Below are 23,689 nucleotides of genomic sequence, written 5' to 3' on the forward strand. Positions count from 1 at the left end.
CTTAACTACGTATATCAGAAAAGCAAAGCAAGAAATGTTGCTGTGTAACCAGCACATGCAGGTAGCAACAACATATAAACATATTTCAATGTGTATCACAATGCACAGAGTATTTTCATTACTGGCCTTTTTTACTGACTGAAAAATATACAACAACAAGAAGTAAAACTTAATCCAAGGCAGGCTGGGTTTATATCTACAGAATTAAAACTATACCATCATAACTATACTTGCTGTATGCTGGACAAGTGTAAAAATATGCATGTCAGTTTCACAAGAAAGTATACATCATAATTTTAAATGTAATATCCACAGAAACATCTCTGGTAGTGGTCTCGAACCTGTAATCAATGCACTTTTGCACAGAGTACAGATAAACAGTTAGATAAACAGTTTGAGAGTTGAATGTTTAGTCTTGTCAGTTGAAATTTAAAATGAGTGCAAAATACCTGAAGCGTCACAAGGCAGTGCTCCTTGTGAATCATCCAAAGGGACCAAAGATGTCATATGGAGCTGCTGCTAAAATTCTTAGAGTGTCAAAGAAATTCATTGCAAAATAGGTCAAATGATATTTAGAGGTTGGAAATGTGGATGATCTACCAGAGAGAGGGCTTATGTGCCAAGCTATAATTGATAATGGCAGCAGTTGGATTAACTATTAGGTAATTGTGCAGTTAGTAATAACATGTATTTTCATGTAAACATATTTTTATAATAGTGTGTTTTATTTCATACAGATAATGGTGTACACTTTATTGTGGAACTGACTGTACTTAAGTTTGAAAGGTTTAATTATTTCAGTCAAAAACAGTGCTGTAGACAAAATTATTGCACTGACATACTGAAAACCGACTTTACAGCTATAACAACAGACTTCTTCAGTTCTTTCTTACTGGTTATTGCAGAGAAATTCATCAGTTTACTTATCAAAAGATTAACATATGGTGCAAGTATGCCTCCCACTCTAGCACATGTTGAGCTAGCACCGAGAGCAACATTACGAATAACAGTTGGAAACTGTTCTGTTGAGAATATGTACAATGTACCATATGCTGTAGATATCCCAAGCTTTCCAATCATGGCAAATGTAATTATCAGCCATGTCATATCTAAAAGTGAAAAGATGCAGTTAATCAATATATAATCAATATATAGACAGACTCTCTCTCTCTCTCTCTCTCTCTCTCTCTCTCTCTCTCTCTCTCTCTCTCTCTCTCTCTCTCTCCGAAGCAACAAAGAAACTGGTATAGGCATGTGTATTCAAATACTGAGATATGTACATAGACAGAGTACACCACTGCGATCAGCAATGCCTATATAAAACAAAAAGTGTCTTGCACAGTTCTTAGATCCATTACTGCTGCTACAATCGCAGGTTATCAAGATTTAAGTGAATTTGAATGTGATGTTGTAGTTGGCACAAGAGCAATGGGACACAGCATCTCTGAGCTGGTGATGAAGTGTACCATGAATATCGGGAATGCAGTAAAGCATCAAATCTCTAACATCACTGCAGCCAGAAAAAGATCCTGCTAGAACAGGACCAACAATGACTGAAGAGAGTTGTTCAAGGTGAGAGTAGTGCAACCCTTCTGCAAATTGCTGCAGATTTCAATGCTGGGCCATCAACAAGTGTCAGCGTGCGAACACACACACACACACACACACACACACACACACACACACAATATGGATGTAGCTCTCCAGTTTCTCCCAGGATATTTGTTGATTGAACGTAACACCCATGGTCTGTTCGATCACAGTACACATGATTTATCTGCTGTTCTCCATTTTAATTTTTATGACTAGACATCAAAATTCATACTTTAAGCTTGTGTTATTATATTTATATAAGCTTAGAAAGCATTAAAAACCAAATCCATAAAAATATGTTCATTTTATTTGGATGTGAAAGTTGCTATGACGCTGCATCAGAGAAGGGTCATATAGATGACAGTGAGAAAATAGGTACATCATGATTAAGATTTCATATGAAACTGTTTGTCTCATCCATTCTAAAACTAACTCCCATGTTCCAAACTTCTTAATCTTCTTTCTGAGCATCTTAATCACATTATTATTATTGATTTCAAGTTTTCCAATAAATGCATTCCAGCCATCATTTATTAAATAGTCTCAAGCTTTTTATTCAAAACATTTTTAATGTCATTTTTCTGGAAGTATTTATCTTATGACTGCAGTACAGCCCCAGTTAGCTAAACTAAAGGGGAGTAAGCCATTTCAGATGACTTTTTTTTTTATTTAAGCCATGAACTTGTAATATGTACTACAGTATTTTGTATTGTACATATTTATGAAAGCTTTGAAGGTTGAATGAATTCAAAAATCTCTTTGTAGGCAATGCTTATGTTCTTCATTACATTTAAAATTACAGTTTTACGATTACAGTATACTAATACTGTTCTTCATAGTTTGCAGCACAGCACAAAAATAAACATATAACAGAAATAAACAACAACTCAAATGCACGACTATTGGTAGTGTAGGTTTGTTCAGACTGGTGAGTCGGTGGGTGGGGAAGCTACTCAGGGTCAGGTGTTCACCTGTTCCCACCAACCACCAACCACAGCCCAGCACACTCTTGCCTCAAATTTTTTCTGTCAGTACAGTAATTTTTTTTATCTGTGATTTTTGGAGTTGTTTCAGATAACCCGTATTTTGGTTGACCCGAGTTTGGCTAACTGGGCTTTACTATACATTTGTGCACATCAGGTCAGGTCTAGCAATTAAGAAAAAGTGTGTGTAACCTTGTCTTCATGGGAGCTATGATAATCTGATACGTACTCTGTCAGTAAATGTATATTAAAAATATTCTGAATTTATTTCCACTTACGTGTGCTTGTGTGCAAAAATTTGTGGCCACTGCAACTCAACCCTAAGGCCATGAGACAGCAAAGAAATAAGTTTTTTTATGATTAAATTAGCCTTGGCAGCCTATACGCATTGTGTTGATCATTTGTGACACTTTAAAGTGATTTTCATTGCAGAAAATAAGTACCTTATATTTGCTTTTTATTTATGTGTCCAAGTAGCCATATTTACTTATTCATCAGTCATGACAGAAGTAACAAGAAAAATTTAAAACATGATAAAATTAGATATTTCTGTTTTATCCTTTCAGCACATTTAGGAGAACAGTCTTTATCATCAGATGACGAAATTGATTCAGTTAATGTATGTTACTCTCAGCCATATCAGTATGATACAAATTATGCAAGAAACTGGCATCATAACCCCTCTTTCCAGGCCCTAAACACACACACTCCAAGTGATGAAAATAAGAACAAACTATGCAAGAATCCACACATACAACAGCTTTCTTTTTTCTACATTATTCTGTTAAAAAATACAGAAAAATACATACTATGAGGCACAAAAAGTGTTAAAAGGAGCGCAGCACCAGCTAGAAGCATTGTTCCACACATCAATGTTTTACGACCCCATCTATTCAGAGTAAACAGTAAAATTATATTTGCTGGAAACTCTACTGCACCCGCTATGAAAAAATTTAGATAATCATTTCCTCCAAGATTTGATGTGTTCCATGACAAACCCCAATATGTGCCACTTATGACAAACCTGTAAAAAAAAGGTAAAGTATGCATGGACATATATACTAGTCACAAGTTGAATCTGAACAATAACATACTGTAATTATGTGGATATGCTCTCTTTATTAATCCACACATTGGTAAAATGAACTTCTGCCTGCGCATCTAAATGTAGTTATACATCTACAGCAGAGAGAAGCCTTTCTTCTTGTGAGATTTGTAACTGTTGCCAATATTTAACATTTCAAATCACAATCTGTGTGCGTAACCTGCGCACTTCACATTCAATTTTAATGACTTCAGTTAAGGCAGCTGAGAACACAAACACAGATACAAACATTATGTAAATATTGAATCAGTGTGGACAGAGAATCATTTACCTCTACCTGATGGGGCACCTCAACAATAGTTAAACTACATTATACCTTACAATTTGTATTTTGTTACAATTAAGGCTCTGTTAAATTTGGTGGAGATGCTACATATACTTCTAGACAGTGCAAAACCTTTTTTCACCTAGTGAAAACCCTAGGCACAAACTTGCCAAACTACTACTAACATGAGTGTAATAAAAATTCTAGCAGCACATTGGGTTCCCAGTGTTCTTTAGACATGTTTGGCAGGACCCAAACTAACAGTCAGAAAAGCATATTCAACATGCAAAAAAAGGTCATTATTTACAGAAAATAAAGTTTGCTGACATTACAAATATCTGACTTAATGTACTTGCTGATAGAAAACACATACAGCCTAGTGATTGATGCAGCAAAACAAAAGAGTCTAAATCATACAGCATTATTTGATGATAAACCTACCAGTGAGGTAAGAATGCTCATCATAACTTTCCTCAGGTAACAGATAAATGACAACAAAGGCTGCTTGTCATTGGAAATGCCTTGAATCAGAAGACATCCAGATAAGTCAGCCCAACATTCAACATCACAAGAACACTGGGTATCATTCAGCACTTAGCCGGAAAGAGTGCTGGGTGCCACTAATGGAAAACCAAACACTTCAGAAACAAATGTTGAAAATTATAGCCATCGGCATTATTGAATCATGTTCATCTTTAATTCTAGTGAGAAAGAATGACTGCAGTGTGCAGTTCTTTGCGGACTATTATGCATCAGTTAGATAATTAATCTCTCCTCTCCCATTGACAAGATCTTGTGTTGTTCAAGGCGAGGAGGCAAATATTTTTATCAGTATCTACTAGTATACTGAAGATAATACTAATCAGAAAATAACTACATCTCATGCTGGGGGTGCAATACAGTGCCACTATGAATGTGTAATGTGCCAACAACTCAAAAAGGATACTTTTTCCGCTTTTCAGGACTACAATACTCATTAATTCTAAATGTCTATCAGTTTATCTGTTTCTGCTGTCAGTTTCAAGAAAGTAAGTCTTGCAACTTACTCTGAGGATGGCTGGACAGTAAGCAGCTGAAATATCAGTGGAAGAAATTTTATTTGTGCAGCTGCATGCCCAAAATTTAATGGACTATTCATTACACTGTGAAAAGTTGAAAATGCACAAGTAAGTAGATGCTTTATCTGAATTTGTTTGATGTAAGCAGAGTTTTAGCCTGTTTTGTTCAACATAATAATTATAATAGCTTTAATTGATCTGTTAAAATTACATTTTTAATAAATCTGAGAGAAAAACTTATGACTGCCAAAAAAGTATACAATTCACAATTTTTAAATCATATATTCAAACTGGAAATTAGAATCTCAATCAGATCAAATTATGGGTAGTTAAATTATTGTCAAACAGTCCTGCTTCACTTCTGTAAGTAGTTGCATGGAACAGGTCTAGCTCTTGTATCTACACTCTCATAATGTTGTTACACATGAACTATTGGAATGGGAACAGGAGTCAAATAAGAATGGGCTAGGAAATATTACTGATTGGAAAGCCTCTTTGAGAAATACAGCAAGAATCCATGGAAGGATATTTGCAACAAAGGGTAGACCTAGAGCTTGTGGTACATGTGATCAAGTTGTTTAAAGCTGGGATTTTGTCAAGTCACATGAGCAATGCTTCCTCCAGCTTTTCAAGCAAAGTTGTTGTTGAATGGTGGTCCAGTGCACAGAAACCAACAACTGTTGTGTTATTGCTGCAGTGTTGGGCTTGGCAATGTCATGAAAGAGCAGCACATTTCTGATCAGGTCACTCCATGTTTTTGACCAGCAGGAATCCTGAAGTTGATAAAGAAGATTGCAGCATTAATGGTCAAATATTTCTGAAGGAAATCAACCACTAGACAGCCATAGCTTGATTTTCATCAGTACCCTCTGCCCGTACCCTGTGCCTGATCCTTCATTATTCTACACAGATCAATTTTTTTTTCAGTGCTGTTATGCTGTGTCTAAGTTTCATTAAACATAATGATTTTTACCAAAAGTGTTTCATCTTATTATTTGTCCTTTGTATCAGAGGTGTAAGAAATTTCAATTACAGCATCTTTTTGATCTTCACTCAAAATCAGACATTAGACAGTTTTTACAGTTTCCAACATGCAATTCAACAAAACCATATGTTTTAATTTCACAGAATGGGTATATGATTAGTGAAATTGAACAGTTCAATTTTCTAGGTGTTCAGATAGATAGTAAACTGTCATGGAAAGCCCATGTTCAGGATCTTGTTCAAAGACTTAATGCAGCCACTTTTACTATTTGAATGGTATCTGAAGTGAGTGATCATTTGACATGAAAATTAGTCTACTTTGCTTATTTTCATTTGCTTGTACCACATGATATTATATTTTGGGGTAACTCTTCCCATTCTAAAAGAATATTTTTTGCTCGGAAACGGGCAGTTAGGGCAATAAGTGGTGTAAGTTCACGAACCTCTTGTCGACCGCTGTTCACTAGTGTGGGTATTTTGACATTGGCCTCTCAATATATATAGTCCTTACTGTCATTTCTTGTTACCAATATTAGCTGATTCCCAAGAATAAGCAGTTTTCACTCAGTTAATACACAGCAGAAATCAAACTTGCATTTGGATCAGTCTTCCTTAACACTTGTGCAGAAAGGTGTGCAGTATACTGCTGCATCCATTTTCAATAAGCTACTACTCAAATTCAAAAAAACTTAGGAGTAATCCACGTGCTTTCAAATCAAAACTGAAGAGTTTCCTCATGAGTCACTCATTCTATTCTGTCAAGGAGTTCCTTGAAAAATTAAGCTGATTCTTGTTGTATTGTCGACTGCATTTACTTAAACTTATGGATTGACTATTTTTGGGTTCATAAACATTTTACTTTTCTATTATTACTTTTATGACACGTTCCATGACCTTGGAGATTTGCTCCTCAATTTGGTCCTATGGAACTTGACGTGTAAATAAAATTTAAAAAAATCATAACACAATAACCTATTTCTCTGCACATTGCCAACCCCTTCCAAATGACTTGACTGCTCACCAACACACCTAAAATGTGACAGAGATTATGAGCACAGTTAAGTGTTGACTGCCTTCATCAAGTTCATAGGCAGTCCTAAGGTTCTGTGCTGTAGTGCCAGTGGGTCATGTAACCGACATGCTCTTGTTCTTTCTTCATTATATCAGTATCTCACTGGGGGTTATGGAAAGGTTCTTTCCCAAAAACGAGGGAGTAAATTGAAAAATAAACATCAAACTTAACATTCAAACAACGGAAACTTCAAGTTGGAATATCAACAATGCAAGGGAAAGGTAGATTGCTTCTTACCATGAAGATGACATATTAAGTTGCAGACAGGTGCAACAAAAAGACTCTTGCTCATTAGCTTTCAGCCAAAGACTTCATCATAAAAGGATATGCACAAACAGTCATTCATAAAGCAAGCACCCTCACACACACATGACCACCATCTCTGGCAGCTCGGACCGGATGTGTGCGTGAAGTGTGCTTGCTTGTGTGTGTGTGTGTGTGTGTGTGTGTGTGTGTGTGTGTGTGTGTGTGTGTGTGTGTGTGTGTTTCCTATTGTGAAGACGGCTTTGGCTGAAAACTAATGTGTAAGTCACAAAGAAATTGCAGACATTGGCTGTGTTGGACCAAGATTCAACCCTGGGTCTCCTACTTAATATGCAGATGCACTGACCATTGCATCATCCAGACACAGTGGTCATTGCAGTTGCACAGACTACCCTAGCAGGCCTCCCGTCAGACCCAAATTCTCATCTTATCCACATGCTGCTAATGTAGAGTCCCTTGCCCATTATCCTCATTATTCATGGCATTTAGCCAATTCCCATAATAGTTCAAGCCTGGTGTACATCTTCACTGAAGAGACCACTGGCCACCCTCACTTTAATTGTATGCATGTGGGGTCTGTTCTTTCAGGCATGTCCAAAAGAACAGACACCATATGTATATAATGTGTAACTGCCTTTCTGTTGTGTCTGTCTTCAACTTAACGTGCCATCTTTACGGTAAGTAGCAATCTATATTTTCCTTATATTGTTAACGTTAACATTCACCTTCATGATAAATTTTATTGTGACACATTTTGCAGCTATGTGATGCACCTCTTTTTTGTTTGTTGTGATGTTAATTGAACATGGAGAGAGTGAGGCACCTTGGGAGCAGACTTCCAACCAAAAATCCCTCCTCACACACCCAAAAGCCATGAAATTCTAGCGTGCCCAGTAGACACTCAATTCAAAGATCATTTATATTTGATTCATCCTTATAATATGACACAAACATACTTCAGCAACCTTCTCATTCGCGTTTTTTGACACAGCTAAAGGACAAACCAACATCTAAAAACTCCATCACATGTATTATTTAAAAACACCGACTAAAACTGGTTAATTGTGAGAGCTCAGCATTTGGTGGTTTATTTTGGTACTGTAGTTGTTTGCATCCATCAGATTTATCTAGGATATGCACAAATTTTTAATTTTTTCAATTACTTTTTTATAACTTGTAACAAAAATGATTTGCTGGCCAGTACATTAACTTTAGGATTTGACACAAGTAATGGAAATACTTGTTAATTAAAGTTATTCTCTTATACACTGAAGTCCTCATCACAGTTTATACTTGCACTCTAAGAAGACTCCCAGCAAGGTGGCTGAAGGGAGTGACTGAACTGATATAAAATGAATAATATGGACCAGTACTGACTGCTTTTTGGTGCACCAACTTAATCCAGCAAACAACATTGTGTTTAATGCATCTAACATATCAATACATATATTGATTTAAAATACGATTACTACATATAAGATTTTAGAAATTATTAATGCCCTGTGTCTGGGTTTCGTAAATGCAGGTAAGTTAAAAACAGTGTTGTCTGCTGCATACTGTAATATCAACACCAAAAATTAATTAAACTTTTATCTACATCCATAGACACATTTTCAGAGATATAGGACAGTTAAACAGTTTTTATGTAATCACTGATGGAATTCTGTTCTTCACTTTTTAACTGATGTTCAGCTTTCTCTGTCTGCTTCCTTTTGCATAGGCATCAGAGTAAACTGTACAGTTCTGCCATTGCTCTGTACGGCTATTTTATTGTACGTGAATTTTGGATTAAGGCTACACAGTTAGAGCAGAAGCACAGGTATTGACATAAACACATTGTACAGTGCACCCTACCAGAGAAACTATTAAAAGATAAGGTACATTATATTTTATATGTAATTTGCTTATAGTTAACTCCACATCTGAATGCCCTCATCATTCCTGTTTCTTTTTTAATTCTAGGAAAAAATTCTACATATTTCTTATTATGTGGCTTCTGCCTATAAATATTGATGTGGGAGGCAAACATCTAAGCAGGCAACAATGTTAATTATTCATTTCCACAAAGTCACATCTTATTATCGAGAGAGCCATTTTAGTGATCTTTGGTGAAACTCAAAATTGTTATGTTCATATAGCTCCAAGAATATTTAAAGAGAGACATCTCTTTAAATAATTATTTCAGCAATCATAGCTTTCAAGCAATTATTATTATTACTGTATTTATTGCTTTAATTTTTTTTATTTGTATGGATGCCACTTGATTGTTGTGTACTAATCCATGTATTATTGTCATTTAATGGGTAAAATTTTGATTCCAACAATACCAAGTGGATGGAGAGATGCAGAACGGAAGGAAAAGGGACAATTCCAGATGTGCCACATGGCAGCTTCTGTTGATTTAAAAAAAGTTAAAACTTTCTTTTTATCACTGGCTACTTTTCTGAATAGAGCAGAAGTACTAATTTTTTTCAAAATTTTCTATGTGCAGCACTTCTTTCAGAAAAACAATCTCAGCATCAATAGCAGCATGTAAGTATACATTCTGAGTGTTCTCAAATTTTCAGATTCAGTTACATTTGGGTCTGTGAAATTAATAGCATCTGCTGTATAACAGTTATGCTCATCAACAAGTTTATACAACTACAGCCACTGCCAATAACAATAATAATAATAATAATAATAACAGTAATAATAATAATGAGATGCACAACTTATCTAACAAAAGAAATAATTGTTTTTGTGGACTTTTTTTTTTGGGGGGGGGGGGGGGGACAAATGTACAAGATCAAGATCCCTCACTGATGTATGTTCACGAACTTATTTCCGGGCTGGAAAATCAGATATTCTTCTATACATTTCCCTTGTTAAATGTTCACTTGTAGTCACGCTCATTTGATTTCATCACTCCCTGAATCAAAAGATCTGTTTTTGAAGGCTGCAGTTCCTTGGTGACTAATTTTTCCTGATAATTTACTTGTATGTTCCCAGAATGAGATTTTCACTCTGCAGCACAGTGCGTGCTGATATGAAACTTCCTAGCAGATTAAAACTGTGTGCCGGATCGAGACTTGAACTCAGGATCTTTCCTTTTTGCGGGCAAGTGCTCTACCGACTGCATTACTCAAGCACGACTTATGGCCCATCCTCACAGCTATACTTTTCTGTTAGCATTTAAAATAGATTCAACATAGTTTATATTTTCATTGTGCACAAGAGCTAATTCGTGCAGCACAAACACAGACTGTCGTTTGTGGAAATGATTAAACTCAAGTAGTAATGTCTACCAACACAGTCGCTTGACTAGAATACAAATGAGGCACTCAGGTCCATAAGGACTTAAAGCACATGGCCGTCGATCCCATATTTAAATGAATACCAGAGAAACCAGTGATACAGCTTTTCATGAATTTTTTTCAGATACACAATGTGGGCCTACAGCACAGGCAAACCTGACTCATCATAAGATCAACAGATTTCAGAAGCATGAATAAATGCTATAATCTCACAATCAACAGTGATGTGCTTTAGCCCTAATGATTGTCACTGCCTCAAATGGATTACTGTATGATAAAACTCATAGCTTAATATTCTATAACCCATTCAGAAATCCACAAAATAGGTTTACTGTCAGTACGACTTTAACATAGCCTGATGTCTGATCTAATTTCACTACATACTGAGTGAATTAGTGTACCTGAGGAATGAGCTATCATCTAGCAGGAATTATGCCAAGTGAATGGGAATAGAAGTCTGCCTCAGTGTGCTACGGCCTGGTGGCACCAACATAAACTTCTAGTTGAGTGGCAAGGGCTAGCTGTGCACAATGTCAACTGTGCACATTGTTTATCAAATCCCTATATATTTAGCCTGTAAGGCAAGCTGAGCATGTGCAAAACCTCCTTAAAATGTGCACAGCTAAAGGTGTTCTCTCAACCCTGATACCAAGTGTCATGGAGTCTAGAGCAGCAGTAACGTGGTAGATTTAAGTGCCATATCTTTCAAATTACAGCATCTATGTTTGAAAGCATTCAAAGAAAAAGAAACCAATAAATCCGCAAAGTGTCAAAATTTAGGGTGTTCACATGCTCTTGTGCTCTTACACAGTAGCTTCCGCTGCTCAACATTGTTGTTTAATCATAGCACAACTAATAATAGTAGTCCTTTGTGTCAGGCTTTTAATAGACAAAGTACTTCTAATCTGTTACATTTTATAGTTGGATGCCATTACATGGTATCTGGCAACAGTGAGAATATTTCTTAAAAAGATAAGATATATTTATGTGCTAGTGTAGCTAGATAATTAATTTATTTATTTATTAGTACATTTTAATTTTTATCTCATTAATATTCATAATGGAGTCTAATTCTGATGTTCAGCAATCAGTTATGAATCCCACTAGTCAGACTGGTGAGATGTTGAGAAAACTCTTAAAAACCTGACAGAAGTGAAGAGTACTGTCCTACAAATGCAAGGACATACTAAATTAGGATTAATAATGCAAATTTAAAAACTTGTACATGCTTAGAACAAATTGCCCATAGTACAAGGGAACTTAGCTATGCAAGTTAATGAAATTGCATGTGGTGGAAAAACTGAACAGATTAGTCATTACCAGCAGTCAATGAAAGAAGAAATTATCAGCTGGTTGCCAGAAAAAGAAGAAAAACTTGACCAGACAATAGAAAATAAATTCCCCCAACCAAGCATGAGGCAGGTCTGCACTCTGTGCATGCATGAAGGAAATTGACAAATGAAGCAGCAAAATTATTTCCACAAAACTTAAACACACAAAAAGAATGCACAAATTAAGAACCCAAACCTTAACAATAGAAGTTAGTAATGTAAAAGATTCTGTCATCTAAGAGATCAAAGAATAGTGAGAATATGTGGTAAAAGAAGTTACCACAATAGAAAAAGACATAAACAAAATTAATTAGCTGATAGAGAGTGACAGCTCATGTATTATTTCAGTAAACAATTCGTCTGGCCCACTGGTACTTCTATGAAGCAAGTTGGACCAGGTACAAAGCTACAGTCTAATGTTGCTACTATACCCAGTACAGATTAGGCACTAACCTTTTCATTGGCAGCACAAAGTTGGAGGCAAATACGGTTCCTCATGGGCAGTTTAGGATGATGATGCTTGAAAAGAATAGGGTGATGACACCTGAAAAGAAATCCACTCACCTCATGATATTCATTTGGTCATTTAGTGGAATATTTTGTAGCCCACAATTCACCTCTTCTTAAATAGTTTGCATAATATTTTTTACCTGCACCTCTTGAAATATTGTAAGGGAATGAGCAATATACATTTTTATTTATTTTGCCTGATCTGCTTAGGCCATCAGGCCCTCTCTTACGCTAGACCAGAGTTTCATATATACAGTACATTTATTTTATCATAGTTACCTGAGAAACAACAATTTCAATCTGAGTGTCTATAGTGACAATGCAAGTAAATAATACTGACTATGAACCAATAAAATTAATCCTGGAAGTACTTTACTACAGCTGCCAGTAATAATAATGATGATGATGATAACAATAATAATGGTATGGGTAGTAAAAAATGAATTTATAGATGTACAAAATATGTAGATATTTTCTGATATAGCAAGTTCTGAGGAAAGAAAATTTAAGGAGGCTTCACCAGCTTTTATCTTCAGTTTCATATTGAAAATCGTGCCATTTCAAAAGATCAAACCAAAACATTCAGAAGTAGATGCACACAATCATTGTGTGTGTGTTTTTAACAATTCAGCTTGGTACACTAAGTAATTACACCAACTGTTACAGTACTGCAACTTTTGTGTAACATCTTTTATTTTGTCTGTAGAGCAGTTTTGCGTAATTCAACAGTCATGATGATAAGTATTGACCATGTGTGACTATTTTGTTAGCTATATACTCATACATACACTACAAAGTACAACAATTTCTACATTCCTAGTTACAATGCATAATGCATTCATTTTGTCTGTAGGACAAACAAATTTATATGAATATGACAATTCATTGTGAAGTAATTGTTGCTGTTTCCATTCATTAAACAAGAGCTACCAGCATTGTACAAGGAACTCAATGTGTTGTGTTTATGTTGAAGTTCTATGTAAATAACAAATGTGATTCTCGTAGTCCTTAGGGGCATTGCAATATCAACACGAAAAAATTAAATAAACTTGTATCTGTGTCCAGAGACACATTTTCAGAGATAGATGACACAGCCAGTTTTTATGCAATCACTGATGGAATTACATTCTTCAATTCTTTTGGTCAATCTTCAGCTTTTACTGTCTGCTTCCTTCTTCTTCTGGCATAGGCATCAGAACAAACTGCACAATATCCACCACTGCTCTGTACAGTGGTTTTATTATAGATAATTTTAGATTATGGCTATAGTGTCAGGTCAGGAGCACAGGCACTGACGCAAACACATTGTATAGTGCACTATACCTGAAAAGCTAATAAAAAGGAGATTAATTGTGTTAAAATTGAGAAATGTATAGCAATCAATCACTGATAATCTGTTTACTGCATAAACATAACAAACAGATTATTAGAAATTGACTGCTGTATGTTTCTCAATTTTAATAAACACAGTCGCCAAGCAGACCCATTCCATATAGAATCAAACCCAGTAAATTTTATTTTCTGAGTAATTCACTTACAGTCACTTTGTATCTGAGTGCACTCACCATTCCTATCTTTTAAACGTTTAAGGGCAAATCCTACTTATTTGCAGTTATGTGCCTGTGCACATATAAATATTAATGTGGAGACAGGCATCTAAATGGGTAACACTGTCAATTATTCATCTTCATGATATCAGTCTTATTGTTGGGAGAGCCATTTTAGCAAACTTTGCTGAGACGGGGATCTGCTATGTCTCTTAACTTCAAGCATATTTAAAGAATTCATTCAATTGATGTCTCTTTAAATAATTATGTCAGTAACCAAGCCTTTTAATGAATTATTATTGTGTTTATTTATTTTTTTATTAACACAGATGATACAATATGTTGGGAGTGACCAGAAAGCAGTCAATAATCAGTGATAGCATTTGATTGGTACTGATACAGCTAATCCGTCAGTGACCTCTTCTTGCAGTCCTCATATAGTACAAGACACCACTGATAAGTATTACATTCATTGTCTTACTTGAAAATGATTTGCCATGGTTATGTAAAACTTACCACTGGAAAAATACATTTAATGATTTCTTCCTTAAATTGCTGTTTCTCATTAGATCCAGCAGAGATGGCTTTTGAACAGCAGCTGCAGTCCATGCCTGAATTTTCTCTTCTTGTAGTAGTTTGTCCAGGACATCATCTGGAACATCTGCTTTATTCTGCTTGGCTACCTTGAGAATCAAGTGCTTGGCTTCATCAGTTTTGCCTTTTGTGAGTAACCATCGGACTGATTCTGGAATGAACCTTAAAAATTAATTTATTAGTATAAAGTTACTAATTTCTGCAAAGTTATAATAATGGAAATTTTTAATTGCTATTCTCCAAAAATTTATCAAGATTTTCACATGATTTTTAAATATTGAGTAATAGAAGAATGGTAGCAGGATAGTATAACCAGAAATTTATTTATTTTTAATAGTCACTTTTCCACTAATTATTAAGTTACTAGTTTGGATGAATCTAAGACAATGAATGGTCTACACACAGAACAAAAGTGGCCTGTCATTAATCACAGTTGAGTTGCCAGTGTATATTACAGAAGCAGTTTTAAAGCTGCAGTGTGTTTTCACTCATTCAACATCTTCAAGAGTTCCTTCTCGTGATGGAGTCTATAGGAAATAACATGTTAAGTGAAAAAAAAAATTTTTTTTTGAATATGCTCTTCTGCTGTTTCTGTCTCTTCTGTGGTTTTATTTTGGTGTCCAATTCAGAGTGAGATTTATTCTCTTTTTTGCATATTTGTCTTTTATATTGGTTGTAGGAAACTCTGGTAGAGTGTAAATACTCTTATACTTTTGAATTATAGGAGACCACTCACTGAAAATCAAAACCATTGAGCTGCCGATAGGCACAAAAAAAAAAGTACTTGCTAGCTTTCACAGTAATCCTTTTTTGAGCTAGAGCAACACACACACACACACACACACACACACACACACACACACACCTATGCCCCTACATTGTGCCAGCTGGACGAACAATGCCAGTGCTGCATTTTGGCAGGTGGACTAGATTGTGGTGGGTGTTGTGTCAAGTGGGGTGGAGATAGAAGGGGAGAGAAGTCAGAGGCAGGGAGAGGGGTTGGAGGTGGGTGGCTACTGGCTTGGAGGAAGGTAGTGAGTTTGCTGGCCAAGAATGCAGATGGGAGTGGTGGCAGGTACATGGGCTAGGCTTGTGATGCTCAGTTGTCAGAGGTGGTGGGGATATGAATTGGGAGGGGGTGTCAGGTTGGGGGAAGGAGAGAGGATGTGGGAACCATGGGTTTCCAGAGACTGAGGCCAGGATAGTAACAGAAGCAAAGGGGTAGTTCCCATCTGTGGAGTTCAGAGAAGCTGATGGTGAAGGAAAGGATCCACACGCCCAGGTTGTGAAGCAGCCATTGAAATTAAGCATGTTATGCTCAGCTGCATGTTGTGCCACCCAGTGGCACAAAGTACTTCTGAGCACATCATGCCACCCAGTGGCACAACATGCAGCTGAGCACAACATGCTCAATTTCAATCTGCTTCACAACCTGGGCCATTTTGATTCTTTCCTCCATCACCAGCTTCTCTGAACTACACAGATGGTAGTTACCCTTGCAACACATGCTAACACACACCAGTATGCATATGCTTGTGCATGTGTGTGTGTGTGTGTGTGTGTGTGTGTTAAAAAAAAAAAAAAAAAAAAAAAAAAAAAAAAAAAAAAAAAAAAGCTCAAGACAGATTACTCTGAAAGTTAAGAAGTTTTCTTCTTTTTGGTTGCACCTACTGATGACTCAACATTTATACTTCTCAGGGAGTGGTGTCCTTTTAATTCAAAAACAATTCAAGAGCATTGACTTTTCTACAGGGGTCATTCTATAAGTCATGGCAACTAAGGAATATCCTGCGATAACACAACAACATGAGAATTCCAAGATTTGCGCTGGAACCACTATGGCAGTGTGTATCTGAATGCCAACATAAAACGGCAACATAAAACAGGGTTCCTATACAATAGGTTGTGGTAAAGGTTGAACTGAAGCACACACTTTGTAACTCTGTCTGAATTTATTATGTATGAGTTCAAAAGGATCATAAATGAAGCAACATCAATTACTGTGCTTCAAAATAGTCCGCCAGTGCATACAAACAGCATTTCCAAAGATGGGGAAGGCACTGAATGCCACTTTCATTGCGACTAATGTATGCCACCTGTCGCCGAGATGACCTGAGGCCATTCACCTTGTTTGCAAAACGCCTCTCATGCAGTGGTTTTCTCATTTGTGGGATGTGGTCATAATCACACCCGACTAAGGTGTGGTAAGCAGGGTGGGTGCGGGAGGATCCATCTTGTAACATGGCCAACCTCACAGTGAATGTTTCAGGTACTGGTACCACATGTGGTCGCAAACTGTCAGTTGATTTTGGTAAAGTCTGCCATGATCTTTTGAATGTATTTACTGTGATTATGGCAATGTCTCATGTTCGCCTAATATACCATAGTTGCCATGACTTATGAAATGACGCTCATATTTTTACCTTTACTGTGTTTTCATCGTAACTCCTCTCAAAATAATGTTCTTCTCTGAAAGATTCAGAGATGATACACTTTTTTTGCTTGTCACACAAACTTTGAAATTTTGCACTATTAAGGGGGCTAATGTCATTTAAAATCACTAAAGGTAAGATTATTATTAGTTATCAGAGAAGTTTGATGAGAAATGTGTGCATAACCCTTACATAGCTTTTGGATATAGTCATTTCTACTTATGGAAATATTATTGGCTGCAATTCCAATTTTCATTCATTATAGAATTTCTTGAAAAAAATTTCTGCCATTTGACTGTTAATTGTTGATTTATTTCTCACAAACATGATTTTGGCTTTGTATCCATGTCAAGTGCATGTTGAAATGTTGAAAATGTCTAACCTGTCTGAGACATATCATCACCAAAAAACAGATTTCTGGTCTTATAGACCAGCTGTTGTATTACAGGATAGGAGTAAAAATCGAAGATACATAATATTATGGCTTACATTGTGTACAATGAGAAACATTAACACCCAGTATGGTGTATTAATAGCTAATATATTCTTGTGACAAGCATTCATCACTCTGGGGTCCACGAACAGAAGGGATGAATGTAGGTCACAGAAATACATTAGCTGTTAAATACATCACACTCTATGTTAATGTTTCTCATTGTGTACAATCAACCAATCAAAACCCCACGTAGGAATATCAACAATGTAGGAAAAGACAGATTCCTGTTTACCATAAAGAAGACATGTCAAGTTGCAGAGAGGTACAATTAAAAGACACGTACATAAAACTTTCGGCCACAGCCTTTATCAGTAAAAGACAGACCAAATCATTCACACATACACACGAGAAAGCCGGAATGCCCGAGATGCTGGAGTTGGTGGTCATGTGTGTGTGTGTGTGTGTGTGTGTGTGTGTGTGTGTGTGTGTGTGTGTCTTTTATGGTAATGGCTGTGGACGAAATCTTTAGGGAAGTGTCTTCTAATTGTGCCTGTCTGCAACTTTACTTGTCTTCTTTACGGTAAGTAGCAATCTGTCTTTTCCTTCGCTGTTGATATTCATTGTGCACACTGTCAGTCACATTATACATCTTCGATGTGTACTCACATCCTGTAATAATACAACTAGTCTATAAGACCAGAAATTTGTTTTGACGATGACAACATTTCACAGCCAGGTCAGACATTTTTACCATTTAATCAACATGCACTTGGGAATGGCTACAAAACTGAAATCTTGGTCATGAAAAATAAGTACACAATTAATAGTCAAATGTTGGAAATTTCTTTTTTTTAAAAAAAAAAAAATAGTAATATCATAAGTTTCAAGAAGACTCTAAATATTGGGTAAGTAGTACTTGCACATAACAGACACTACAACATATGCTGACAATGGTAAAAGTGAACAAAATGTGCCAAATACCTATCAATAGTAGACTAAATCAAAATACAAATCATAAGAGAGAGAGCATTTTACATGCAGTACAAGCACAGTTGTTACCACATGAGAAATATCTGATGCTGACGTAGTTGTTAATTAGTCTTCAAAGACCAACTTAATAAATAATTGATTAATGGAAAATCTCATATAAAGATGTGAAACAAATACTAACAAAGAGATAGAGTGGCTGGCCAGTACTTACCTCAGCTCAGTACAGCCGATAGATACACATAAAACAGAACCGAAAATTACATTCCTAGCTTTCGGAACAAATGTTCCTTCATCAGGGAGGAAGAGAGGGGAAAGAAAGGGAAGAAGGGAAAGGAGATTCAGTTACAGTTTAAATATCTCTAAGAAAAATTATCCTAAAAGTTAACTTCAGTTACAGAAAAATAGAAAAGGCCACTACTTTCCAGCTGGTTGCAAAGGCATAAATATACTCAACCTTTTCATCTCTTGTTTCAAATGAAGGATTCTTGGTTCTTTTAAACCATCTTTTTTGTGTGTATCCGAGTGTGTGCTGCCATTTGATATGTGAAAAATTCTTGTAATTTAACTGGCTAACACTTATGCTTACCTATAACATAGGCAACCAAAAACATTCCAGAAGTAGTAGCACCAATCAACATTCTAGCTGCAACATATGAAGAATAATTTGGCAGAACTGCAGCTCCTATGCCACCAATTATCTGCAGGACAAGGGAGAGGAAGAAAATTGGTTTCCGCCCAAATCTGAAAAGTTCATTAAAAAAATCCATTTTAAGTGGTTATTTTGTGACAAGTGGTCATTCTGTGACACAAGTAAAAAATTATCAAAACTGCAACTTCTGTGCTGGGCATATTCTATGGAGAGAGAGAGAGAGAGAGAGTATGTGTGTGTATTTGAGGAACATGTATACACTCCTGGAAATGGAAAAAAGAACACATTGACACCGGTGTGTCAGACCCACCATACTTGCTCCGGACACTGCGAGAGGGCTGTACAAGCAATGATCACATGCACGGCACAGCGGACACACCAGGAACCGCGGTGTTGGCCGTCGAATGGGGCTAGCTGCGCAGCATTTGTGCACCGCCGCCGTCAGTGTCAGCCAGTTTGCCGTGGCATACGGAGCTCCATCGCAGTCTTTAACACTGGTAGCATGCCGCGACAGCGTGGACGTGAACCGTATGTGCAGTTGACGGACTTTGAGCGAGGGCGTATAGTGGGCATGCGGGAGGCCGGGTGGACGTACCGCCGAATTGCTCAACACGTGGGGCGTGAGGTCTCCACAGTACATCGATGTTGTCGCCAGTGGTCGGCGGAAGGTGCACGTGCCCGTCGACCTGGGACCGGACCGCAGCGACGCACGGATGCACGCCAAGACCGTAGGATCTTACGCAGTGCCGTAGGGGACCGCACCGCCACTTCCCAGCAAATTAGGGACACTGTTGCTCCTGGGGTATCGGCGAGGACCATTCGCAACCGTCTCCATGTAGCTGGGCTACGGTTCCGTACACCGTTAGGCCGTCTTCCGCTCACGCCCCAACATCGTGCAGCCCGCCTCCAGTGGTGTCGCGACAGGCGTGAATGGAGGGACGAATGGAGACGTGTCGTCTTCAGCGATGAGAGTCGCTTCTGCCTTGGTGCCAATGATGGTCGTATGCGTGTTTGGCGCCGTGCAGGTGAGTGCCACAATCAGGACTGCATACGACCGAGGCACACAGGGCCAACACCCGGCATTATGGTGTGTGGAGCGATCTCCTACACTGGCCGTACACCACTGGTGATCGTCGAGAGGACACTGAATAGTGCACGATACATCCAAACCGTCATCGAACCCATCGTTCTACCATTCCTAGACCGGCAAGGGAACTTGCTGTTCCAACAGGACAATGCACGTCCGCATGTATCCAGTGCCACCCATTGTGCTCTAGAAGGTGTAAGTCAACTACCCTGGCCAGCAAGATCTCCGGATCTGTCCCCCATTGAGCATGTTTGGGACTGGATGAAGCGTCGTCTCACGCGGTCTGCACGTCCAGCACGAACACTGGTCCAACTGAGGCGCCAGGTGGAAATGGCATGGCAAGCCGTTCCACAGGACTACATCCAGCATCTCTACGATCGTCTCCATGGGAGAATAGCAGCCTGCATTGCTGCGAAAGGTGGATATACACTGTACTAGTGCCGACATTGTGCATGCTCTGTTGCCTGTGTCTATGTGCCTGTGGTTCTGTCAGTGTGATCATGTGATGTATCTGACCCCAGGAATGTGTCAATAAAGTTTCCCCTTCCTGGGACAATGAATTCACGGTGTTCTTATTTCAATTTCCAGGAGTGTAGTTCTGACAACACTGGGGAAAGGAATGCAACATAGCACTTCATTAGGTACTATTCTGGTACGTACCTGGAGCTACCTTATGTAACAATAAAGAACTCAGATTCATGAACCAGTTCTCCCAATTACAAATTCAATGTTTAAAATTCACATCATGCTAGTTGTCCACTCTGCATGTCATAGGAACATGTTCTTTGACTTGTTCCACATCCTTGAAGGTTCTCTATGATGATAAAATATATAGCTCAAGATGAACGAATGAGTGAAAGTAATATATGCAAATTCCCACAGTTTTTTTAAACCAAGCACAAACTATTTTTTAGTTAACACCAACTGCCTGTTGACACAATGTTTATCAGTAGTGGTACACTGTCAGTTTCAATAATCAAAAAGAAGATAACAGTCTCTAGTCTTATTAAAGAAAACTTCCTGACTTCCACTTTGACCACTTCATAACCTCACTCAGCACATTCAAACTGTGTGCACTATGGGTGGCAGATTATAACTGATATTGATTGAACAGATACAACATACACTTCAGCTTCCTTCATATTTGTTATGTTTTACATTTTTTGCACAATTATCACTCACATTAACAACAAGAGTAGTGATAAAGGCAATATAGTATATTATTTCAGTCATGTTAGTACCATGGAAGAATTTTTCCTCTACATCACACCAACTAATACTAATGTAGCAATGAAAATAATCAATTTTTGACAATGTAAAGTAATTTGGTAGATAAATAAATCTACTCACCAAGTGGCAGCAGAAAAACATGTATAAAAAAGGTTATACTTATGCAACGTTTCAGAGACAGGGCTCCTTCTTCTGGCAGAAGGGTTGAAGAGGAAGGAAGAGGGGAGAAAAAAAATGGCTCTGAGCACTATGGGACTCAACTGCTGTGGTCATAAGTCCCCTAGAACTTAGAACTACTTAAACCTAACTAACCTAAGGACAGCACACAACACCCAGCCATCACGAGGCAGAGAAAATCCCTGACCCCGCCGGGAATCGAACCCGGGAACCCGGGGGCGGGAAGCGAGAACGCTACCGCACGACCACGAGATGCGGGCGAGGGGAGAAGGGAAAGGAACTGGAGATGTATAGGAAAAGGGGTAGAGTTCAGGAAAGTCACCGAGATCCCCAGGTCAGGGGAGACTTACCAGACAGGATGAGAAAGAAAGAGTTCATTTCCTTTCACCCCTCTTCCTTCCTCTTCAATCCTTCTGCAGAAAGAAGGAGCCACTGGTTCGAAAGCTTGCATAAGTAAAATCTTTCTTTATATGCATGTTCTGCTGCTGCTTGGGGAGTAGATTTTTTTATCCATCCAATTACATTATATTGTCAAATAATACTAATGTAGTGCACTTAATTATTATATTCCCACAGCTTCATCAATTTACCTGTCTGACAAGTCACCAAATATTATAGAGCCAAGAAGAACTCCAACCATGAACATTGAATCAGCAGTTGCACTTAACCATGCATATTCACAGACCAGGTTAAACTGAAAGAAAAGTCAAAGCTTATTAATCAATAGTAATCGTATACAGATTACAGTGAGGGAGAAAGCCATCACTTACCACAGGCAGCTGTGCTGACTGCACCAACATTTTCCAAGTCACTAATCAGTGGACAACGTGTTCACATTACATCACTCTTATAAAAATGCCAAAAAAGTTGGTGCAGCACCTCTTCTGCCTCTAAAATCTGTGGACCATATTGCTTTCCCTCACTGCAGAATAAATAGTCATGAAAGCTATACGATCTCTTACATAAGGACATAAATTATACTGACCAACCTCCATTACGGCACTGCTCTTGTAAGTCGTCGTGTCTTATATCCAACTGTCACAATGCACAGTGTTATTTGTTGGTAATCTTGCATCAAAATATTCTTGGGTGAAATTTGCATCTAACCGCTGACAAGATGACCATCTCTTTGCTGCAGTATCCCATGGAATTGTCATATTAATTACCTCAGGTGCCAAAACATATGTACTATTTTCCATTTCATAAGGAAGACGGCACATGCGCGAAAGTGAAAAATTGTTAACTACTATTTTCTGTATAGAATATAGCAATCACAATTTGACAACCGTCTTATAACATTAAATATTATTTTTAAAAAAGCATGACATATGTCAAGCTGTTTTTGTGCTGTATATTTGTCTGAAGTAAAAATTACTCTACATAGAGTCAGTGTATGTTCTTTTGCTTGTAGGCATGCAAAATCATTTGATTTTTTATTAAGTGTGAAGTATTTTCCCTCATTTTCTTTTATTCTTTTTCGCTTATGATAACAGCTTTGTGACATAAAAGTCACCTCTCACACCTAATATTGTTAACAACACATTAATAACACACATTCACTTGGTAAAAATCACAATTTTTAAGTGGAAAGTAAATAAGTCAGAAATAAATGTTTTCACAGTTTTTGAGCACAGGTTCCTTTTTTGGGAGGTAAATATAAAACAACAGCTCATATAGGAGAATGTACAAGTTATTCATAATATCAAAAAGAGAGAGAATACTTTTTATTCAAGTATGAGTTCCATTGTTTATTATTCCTTGGATTTGTGTATGTTTAATGTGTATCTCCTCGCATTTAATACAAACTTTTTTAAAGAAAGAAGTTGCGAATATAGGAATGAAATTTTAAAATTACTTTGAAATGTTTATTTTTCTCTGCCTGAATAAAAGTAATGAACTCAGCAGAAGTAAGGGTTAAATTCTTAGGAAATCAGACATTTGAAACATTGTCTAAAAATCAAACTCATAACTCTTACACATTAACAAACTTGGTGGATCCAAGTTATATATATTTTATGGTCTTTATGGAACAACCATATCAGATATGGTAATCTTAACACCTTATCAGCAGCAAATGCATCAACAT

At 37.3% G+C, this 23,689-nt stretch overlaps 1 pseudogene; it reads right to left on the minus strand.

Moving 5' to 3' along the window:
- Positions 1-933: 933 nt before the first annotated feature.
- Positions 934-22,823, minus strand: LOC126169535 (organic cation transporter protein-like; annotated as a pseudogene).
- Positions 22,824-23,689: the final 866 nt, after the last annotated feature.

Source organism: Schistocerca cancellata, chromosome 1 (genome assembly GCF_023864275.1).
Source record: "Schistocerca cancellata isolate TAMUIC-IGC-003103 chromosome 1, iqSchCanc2.1, whole genome shotgun sequence".
Lineage (NCBI taxonomy): Eukaryota > Metazoa > Arthropoda > Insecta > Orthoptera > Acrididae > Schistocerca > Schistocerca cancellata.